Source organism: Odocoileus virginianus, chromosome 20 (genome assembly GCF_023699985.2).
Source record: "Odocoileus virginianus isolate 20LAN1187 ecotype Illinois chromosome 20, Ovbor_1.2, whole genome shotgun sequence".
In the NCBI taxonomy this organism is placed as follows: domain Eukaryota; kingdom Metazoa; phylum Chordata; class Mammalia; order Artiodactyla; family Cervidae; genus Odocoileus; species Odocoileus virginianus.
The window spans coordinates 24,427,529-24,436,871 of record NC_069693.1 but is presented as its reverse complement, the minus strand read 5'-3'; positions in this window follow the sequence as shown (position 1 = coordinate 24,436,871).

The window sequence follows — 9,343 nt, the reverse complement described above, 5'->3', positions numbered from 1 at the left end:
TATTCTACTATTGATTATCTTTTATATATATAGATATTTCTATGGTCAATAAAATAGAATCATGAATAATACAATCATTTTTCTTAATCAGTAGATACCAGAAAATAGGTGCTATCTTAGGAATCCACCCCCAAAGTCTTCATTGTTAAAGAGAATCATATTGGTTCAGTGTGAACAATTTAAAATGACCCTCACTCCCTTCCTTGCGAAACAGTTTCTTGATGCCAGTTAATGAGAATTTAGATTTGAACTGTATTATTAGAGTCAACTTTGGAGAAAAGGTAGCCTGTAAAACAGTTAAAAGACTATTGATGAAATCTTTAGGCAGCAGAGATGAGACATTCTTATATAACTTCTTCCATCCTATAATCCAGTCTAGGATTCTGAATGAGATTTAACTAGGAAATACATGTATGTGTAAACTTACAGTTATTAATGATGAGTAATTGTTAATTTGGCTTGACCTTTGCCTTTTCTGAGCCTATCTCTATAAATCAAGAGGAAATCTGAAAAATGAAAGTCTTCCACTTCATGCCATGAAGCACACAAGACTTGGAAACTGTCATTTCTAGCTTTTTTTGTTATATCGTTGCAGAAGATGATTCACGGTCATTGGAGGGCACGACATAATAATGCAAATACAGATGCTGTTTGTCACAAGTGTGACAAGTGGGGTTTTGACCCATCAGTGCCAGTCTCAGAGCAGCTTCCTATTGTTTGCTCCTGGTCCTAAGTTCTGTGCCTGAAACATCAATGTCATGTTAACTTCAGAACCACATGGACCTGGTAAGAGAAAAATTTAAGAACCCAGGAGCCTGAATTTCATTTCTCCTTCGAGAAACTTACTTCGGGGATCTCCCCCCCCCCCCCCCCCCCCCAGTTTCCTCATTGAAGTTTTTCAGGAAGAAAGGTGGCATTACCTTACAGAATAATAGGGAGATGTCCACAATAAAAAGAAATCTTCTCACACACCTGTCCACTCTGATTTAATTACCCAAGAAATCTAATCAAGAGCAGTCCAGGAAAGTGAGTTTTCCAAGACTCCCAAATCTGGTACCACCACCCCCACCCCTGGGTTTTTTTCCCCTGAATCTTTTTTTTGTTTGTTTGTTTTTAAGGCTTTTCAGTTTTTAGACTTTTTCTACACTTCATTCTGCTCCATCTGGCCCCCTTAGACTGCATTACTCTGGCTCATGTTTTACTAATAAGTGACAAGGTTACACCTCAGCTACTTGTTTCTTCATTTTTAAGTATTATGGTCCAAAAATACACCCCCCTGGCCTGTCTTAGAAAACGTTTGGAAGAAATAAAGCTGATTTGTTTATAAGCTGGGCCATCCATGTAAACTAGTGCAGTCCTGTTGGAACATCTTTATTGACCTCACTCAGGGCTAAATTCTACCTCTGGACCTCTCATGTATGAGTCAATACGTTTGGTTTTTGTCTCAAGCTAGTGCAAACTTGGTTTCTAAAATGTATCCTAAATACAATGGCCTCTGCAGCTTACCTGACCTTGAAATGCCTGCCTCGGTAGCGCCTTTGGGAAGGCTCGGCCCCTCCAGGTACGCCCGGCTCCTGTGGGGCAGAGAGTCTTTTCTTATTCTGTGCCAAATCCTGAGTATCTTTGCAGAGAACTATTCATTACTTTAAAAAGATACACACTCAAATATATATATGTTTATTTTTGTCATAGAATAAGATATTTAATAAATATATTTAAATATATTTAACATTATATTTAACAAATAAATTTATTTAACATAACAGTTGCAAAGGGAACTTGTTATCAATCAGTTATGAATGGGCATCTGATGGGACCTAGGGATAAGGAGCACAACTGAAACTCATGTGCACTAGAACAGTAGAAATCAAGGTGACTACATTGGTTTCTAGTTCAAACCTGTGAGGAATACTAACTCTTAGAAGTGAGAATGTAATTAGCCAGATAGCATCAGAGTGTCCATTTCTGGTCCCATCAAAGAGAACAGGACACATTCCTTAGGTTTGAATGGGAGAAGGATCGGGGGAAGCAGATAGCCAAGGCAGGTACTGTTATCATATACTTTGTGTATTTTGTCTGAGTGCCTTCATTAATAGACTATATGCTCCCTGAAGGAAGCATCTTCTGCATCCTTCAAGTTGCCCTGCTTTATACTGGACCATAAGAAGGACTAAATAGATTCCGTATGGTTTATCATGCTGTGTCTAAATGAGCAACCTATCCAAATTTGTTGCAGAAGTATCTAGGACTCCGAAGTAGAATTTTGAGATGAATTCTTAATTCTTCCCACATCACTAACAATCAAGAACCCCATTCACTCCTGTGTCCCTACAAATCCATTCTGTCTTCTCTGTAAATAAATTCAGCTGCCAACATTTATTGGTTTCATAGACATATTTTAACAACTATTTTTTAGAGCAGTTTTAAATTTAGAAAAATTGCAAAGATAATACAAAGAGTTGACATAAACTCAGCACCCAGTTTCCCCGATTACTAGCATCTTAAATATTAATATGGTACATTGGTTACAGTTAATAAACCACTATCAATACATCATTATCAAAATCTGCAATTTATTCATACTTCCTATTTTTACTTTTTTTTTTTTTTTTGTTCCATTGTTAAATTTAGTCATTTCTTCTTTGCCTCTGCTTGACTGTGACAATTTCTCAGACTCTTGTTTTTGATGACCTTAAAAGTTTTGCGGAAAAAAAAAAAAGTTTTGCGGAGTGTTGGCTAGGTATACTGAAGGATGCCCTGAATTGGAACTTGATGTTTTTCTTATAATTAGACTGAGGTTATAGGTCTGGTTGGGGCCCAGGGAAGCTCTAGATGTAATTTGTTATCATGTCATGTCAAGGGTATATGCTATCAATATGATGTATGATTGATGAGGTTGTCCTTGATCAGCAGGTCAGCCTTGATTACCTATATAAGTCCTTCCTGCCATCATGGGGTCTGTAAAGGGGTAGGATTTGTCCTAAGAGTATACTGAAGCATTATGTTCTGTGCACAACATAACTGGTAACAGACACCACCTGAGTAACTTCAAAAAATGTTTATGACTCAGTGCCCAAATGGGCAGTTCCGAGAGGAAGGATCATTGAATTCAGAGCAGAGGAAGAGAGGGCAGAAGGCCGCTGTGTTTATTTTGCCACAGTCAATTTATTCTCTCCTCCCAGAGAGTTACTTGCCTCTAACCTTCAATCTCTTTTAACATTAGATTCAGCCACAAATCTCCCCTGTTTATGACCCTTGCTACCACTGACCAATATAAAGCGTGTGTATACATGAGCAGAGGCAGGCATTTTCCGCCTTCGTTCTGTGGCTTGCTGTAGGGAGCACTGGCATGGGCCTCTCACCATCCATCGCACCCGAGCTGATGAGCCTAGGACAGTTGGGCCTGACTTCTGTCCCACATGGTTCTACGTGTGGCCCAATCCTCACCGGTGGGATGAAGCTTGTGGAAGAAATTTTCTCTCCAAACGCAAGGGTCACAGAAAGAACTGCTATGGCTGTTTTGCCACCGTCTTGAGAAGAAAGGGACACACAAGATGGCTGAGTGGAGAAGGAAAGAACGGGAGACTTGCCAGCTGCTGACACAGTGAACCCTGCAGCACACCCTGACTTCCATTTAGGTGGAGATTGTAAATTCCTTATTGTTTAAGCCATTTAAGTTGGGGTTTCTATTACTTGAAGCTGGAAGCATCCTCACTGATAAACCATCCCTAAGAGGAATGACTCATGGGGAAACAGTCCTCCCAGCTTCTGATTAACTCTGGCCTCCAGAGATAATTATCTGGGCCATCAGATACACAAAAGGTATGGAGGTCATAAGACTAAAAGGAGAGTGGTTACATTTAAGGAGAGGGTGAAAGCAGTGGCTGGGAGGGGACCTCAGAGGGGCTTCTGGAATGTTGGTAATTTCTTGATCTGGGTGGTGGTTTGGTGAGTGTGTTTACTTTGGAATAAATTCATTGGACTGTAGACTTATGGTTTGTGTACTTTTCTGCATGGTGGTTATACTTCAATTTTTAAAAGCAAGTTTTAGCAAACTTTTAGTAGAGATATTACCTTGTAACCAGACCTCCACACAAACTGTTTATATATTGAGTGGAAGGATATGAATGCCATATTGTGGTCATTTTATTAGGCAGCCAAACTCAGCTGCAGCGATGGGCTTTCTTTGATAGGCTTCCAGAATCTCATTGTGAAGACCCTTTGTCACTAGTGTGTGGCCAACCTTCTCTAATCTCAGCCAGAACACTTTCCTGTAGGGTTCGGATGGGAGGGTGTCACATCCTTGCAGGTGAAGTACTTGATCATTTTTAGAGTTCAGTCACAATGACTATTAAAACCAAAATGAAAGCTAACAGGCTAGCGCCTGTCCACATAAGGCTTGGTCTTTCTCAGAGAGGCTTTCTAGTTACAGGAGGGTCCACTCCAGAGAAACCACAGAGTTTGAAGACTGCAGCCAGCCACCTCATGCAGTCTAGGTTGAGGCCTCTGGTTCATGGAGGAAGGGATGGAAGATGTTGAGTTAGCTGTTTGTGGAAGAAGAATATATAGGCTTTGGGGACCAAATTATCTGGAAAAAGACTTGGCACCACCAGAGGAAAACCAGATAAGAAAACCTGGTAAGAAAAGTGACCATAGGGACTTCCCTGGCAGTCCAGTGGTTAAGGCTTTGCCTTTCAATGCAGGGGGTGCAGCTTCAATCCCTGGTGAAGGAGCTAAGATCCAACATGCCTCTCAACCGAAAAAACAAAAACATGATGAACGGAAACCATAGTTAAAAGTTCAATAAAGACTTTAAAAATGGTTCACATTTTTAAAAAAAAAATTTTTTTTTTAAAGATAAAAGTTACCATAAATTGTAGTTTGGAGAGTGGAATTGGACCTGGGGTAGCAAGTTGCTGTAATATAAATCCTCCTGAGGGAGTGGATTTGGAGAGTGATTACATCATGATACTAAGTGGGGAATCTGGTTGGTGGTCAGACCCATGGAATTCAAATTCCTTAGCTCCTTATAGCCCTGTCCTGATTGAGGAGTTACGCTGACCTGCAGAACTGGAAGCTCATCAGAATGTGGAAACATAATTTCTGTCCCACCTAACTCATCAAGGCACTTACACAGCCAGTATAATATCCTCGCTGAGCCTTGTGAGGTAGGTAATTTAGATATGATCATAAAAGAGACAGTGACTAAGAGAACAGACCTTAGAGTCTCAGACCTGTGTTTGAATCCTGTTTGCCTTACTAGTGGAACTGTGTTGTGAAATGTATTCAAGCTGAGTGGTCAGTTGTTCTTGAACACCATATGGCAACCTGTGGAGACATTTTTGATCATTGCAACTAGAGGAGTGCCCTTAGCATCCCACGGACGCTGTTGAACATCCCGTGGCACATGGGACAGCTCCCTACTGTAAAGGACTGTGCAGCCTGAAATGTCAGGAAACCCCTGACTCTAATCTGATTTTTAGTCTCTTCATCCATACAGTGGGGATACTGACAGTACCTAGTTGGGTTGTTAGGAAGAGTAGATGAAATAATAGTTGATGTCGGATTGTCTGTTCTTTCATTCTCCCTGCCATTCTCAGAGCCGCCCTCTTTGGAATAGACATCTCTCCGGAGTTAGATTTCCATGGGCTGAACTGCCGACTGTCCATAGTTCCCATTTGGTTTCATGATGTTTGTACCTGGCAGGCATTTTGCATGGTGTGTCTCTGCCCCGTGCCACAGTTGATTGGATCAGGGCTGAGGCCAGATCCAAACTAGAGCAGTAAGAGTTCTGTCCTCAAGGAACTGTGTAATCTGTACTGAGAGATGTTGAGGCTCTGTCTGGCTGGTGTCTTGAATCAGTTCAGTCCAATTCAGTTCAGTTGCTCAGTCATGTCCAACTCTTTGCGACCCCATGGACTGCAGCACACCAGGTCTCCCTGTCCATCACCAACTCCCAGAATTTACCCAAACTCATGTCCATTGAGTCGGTGATGCCATCCAACCATCTCATCCTCTGTCATCCCCTTCTCCCACCTTCTATCTTTCCCACCTTCCAATGAACACCCAGGACTGATCTCCTTTAGGATGGACTGGTTGGATCTCCTTGCAGTCCAAGAGACTCCCAAGAGTCTTCTCTAACACCACAGTTCAAAAGCATCAATTCTTCGGCACTTAGCTTTCTTTATATTTCAACTCTCACACCCATACTTGACTACTGGAAAAACCATAGCTTTGAATAGACAGAAATTTGTTGGCTAAGTAATATCTCTGCTTTTTAATATAATGTCTAGGTTGGCCATAACTTTTCTCCTAAGGGGCAAGCATCTTTTAATTTCATGGCTGCCGTCACCATCTGCAGTGATTTTGGAGTCCCCAGAAATAAAGTCTCTCACTCTATGGAGAAGTTATAAACCGGGCAGCTGTGGGTGGTCATTTTCTCGCATCTGCTGCTGCTGCCAAGTCACTTCAGTCGTGTCCGACTCTGTGTGACCCCGTAGATGGAGCCCACCAGGCTCCCCCGTCCCTGGGATTCTCCAGGCAAGAACACTGGAGTGGGTTGCCATTTCCTTCTCCAATGCATGAAAGTGAAAAGTGAAAGTGAAGTCACTCAGTTGTATCCGACTCTTAGCGACCCCATGGACTGCAGCCTACCAGGCTCCTCCGTCCATGGGATTTTCCAGGCAAGAGCACTGGAGTGTGGTGCCATTGCCTTCTCCTCTCACATATGAGTAGAGTGCAAAAACAACCAGTTCACAGCAAAAGAGAAGAATGCAACAGTTCCAGAGAGAAGAGCTCCAGTGAGAGATTCTATTCCCTGCTGCACCCTGCCCTTAGGTGATTGAGGCCATTTCTGCAACCATGTCATACTTCTTGCTTGAGCTAGCTTCAGTTACGTTTGTTGTGCTTTTGGGACATATTACCAATGACATATGTAAAAACGTTTAGCATGGTGCCTGGGAATATTCCTAAGTAAATGCAATTATTATCATTGTTCCCATTTTAAAGATGAGGAAGTCAAGGCAGAGAGATTAAATAATTGGTCTTCTATCACTTGGCTCTTTTTTTTTTTTTTCCATTTATTTTTATTAGTTGGAGGCTAATTACTTTACATCATTACAGTAGTTTTTGTCATACATTGAAATGAATTAGCCATGGATTTACATGTATTCCCCATCCCAGTCCCCCCTCCCACCTCCCTCTCCACCCGATCCCTCTGGGTCTTCCCAGTGCATCAGGCCCATATCACTCGGCTCTTATAGGGGTAACCCGATCTAGAATCCAGATCTCCTGACCACACGACATGGGTTCTGTTCCATCTCTCCTTTGAATTGTGAAATAAAACTTTTAAGAATAGTGCATGAGTAAGTAAGTACCTATGTACAGTTAAAAATAATTCACAGTGAACCCTGGTGTATCCATCACCCAGGACAAGACTCAAAAATTGGCTGCCACTCAGAGGAGCTTCCTCCGTCCCTCCCTGACACGTCGTCTCCTGTTCTCCCTGCCAGAGGTAACCAGTATCCTGTTTTTTGGTTGAAATAATTTTTAATAGTTTTTCCACCCGTATTTGCATCCCTGAACCACATGATTTCACTTTCTTTGTTTTGGAACTTTATATAAATGAAACTGTACTATACATACTCTCTGTGACTTGTTTCTTTCAACACCGTGTTTGTAAGGCTCGTCCATGCTGTGATGTGTAGCTGAAGTTCTTTGATGTATAGTCCACAATGTGTTTATGCAAGGTACTGTGAATGGGCACTGGATTATTTCTGATTTTTGGCCAACAGTATGACTGGAAGCATCCTTGTTTGTATGCTGGTGCACATGTGCAAGGCTGTCTCGTGGGTGTGTAAGTAGGAGACAGACTGCTGTGTGTGACTTGCTTTGCTCCATGTCCTTGTCAGTTTGGGTTCTCTTTCATGCAGATGCCTGTACCTGGGGCCACAGGACAAGGCAATTACTGCGTAGTGCTGTGGGACACACAGATTTAAAACACAGAATCCTGGGACTTCCCAGTGGTCCCATCATTAAGACTCCAAGCTTCCAATGCAGGAGGCGTGGGTGCAGTCCCTGGTGGGGAAACTACATTCCCATGTGCAGGCAAAAAAAAAAAAAAAAGAATAAAACAGAATCCTTCCTCAAAAAGTTACACATAGAATTACCATGTGACCTAGCAATTCCACATCTAGGTATATACCCAAGAGAACTGAAAACTTGTTCACACAAAAGTTGGGCATGAATTTTTGTAGCAGCATTATTCATAATAGCCAAAATGTGGAAATAGGCCAAGTGTCCATCAACTGATCAGCGAAATGTGGTCTGTACCGATGGAATATTATTCAGCATTAAAAGAAATGAAACGCTGATTATACTTCAACTTTGTGGTAAGTGAAAGAAGTCCAGACACAGAAAGTCACATATCATTCTACTTATATGAAATGTCCAGAATAGGCAAATTCATAGAAGCAGAAGTAGATTACTGGTTGCCAGGAGCAAGGGGGCAGGGAAAACGGAGAGTGACATTGATGGGTACAGGGTTCTTTTTTGAGGTGATGAATATGTTCTGGAATTGGTTTTCCTGGTGGCTCAGATGGTAAAGAATCTGCCTGCAGTGCAGGAAGCCAGGGTTCGATCCCTGGAGAAGGAAATGGCAACCCACTCCAGTATTCTTGCCTAGAGAATCCCATGGACAAAGGAGCTTGGGAGGCTACAGTCATGGAGTCGCAAAGAGTTGGACACTGCTGATCGACCAACAGTTTACACTTGACACTGTATGTTCTGAAATTAGTGGTGATGGTCTGACCAATTTGTGAATATACTGAAAAAAACACTGAATTTTATGCCTTAGGGGGAATTTAATGGTATGTGAGTTTTACATATATATACATATGTGTGTGTTTGGGGGTATTTTATTATTCAGCAGTAGATAAACAAAGACTTTCCACTAAACAAAAAAGTTTCAAATGTTGCTTAATTAGAGGTATAAATTAAAATAAATTCTTTCTGCTATACTGCCATTTCCCTCACTTAGGATAACCTGTTATTAATTTGTGATGGAATTCTATGTGAGGAGTCCTTCATTGGGGTTCCCTATTCCTCCTATCTGACGTTTAGGCTGCAAACCTTAAAATAGGTGTGTTTCTAACCTTCTGTTAAACCTTCTGAGGTTCTAGTCTTAGCTGGATGTTCCCCCTCTTTGATAAACTCTTTGTTGAACCTCAGACAATGGTCATGAGAGTGGAAGCATTTTTTTTTAAAACAACGTTCTTGTTTATTTTTGGCTGTGATGGGTCTTCTTTGCTGCAGGCAGGCTCCACTCCAGAGCGTCACACAGGCT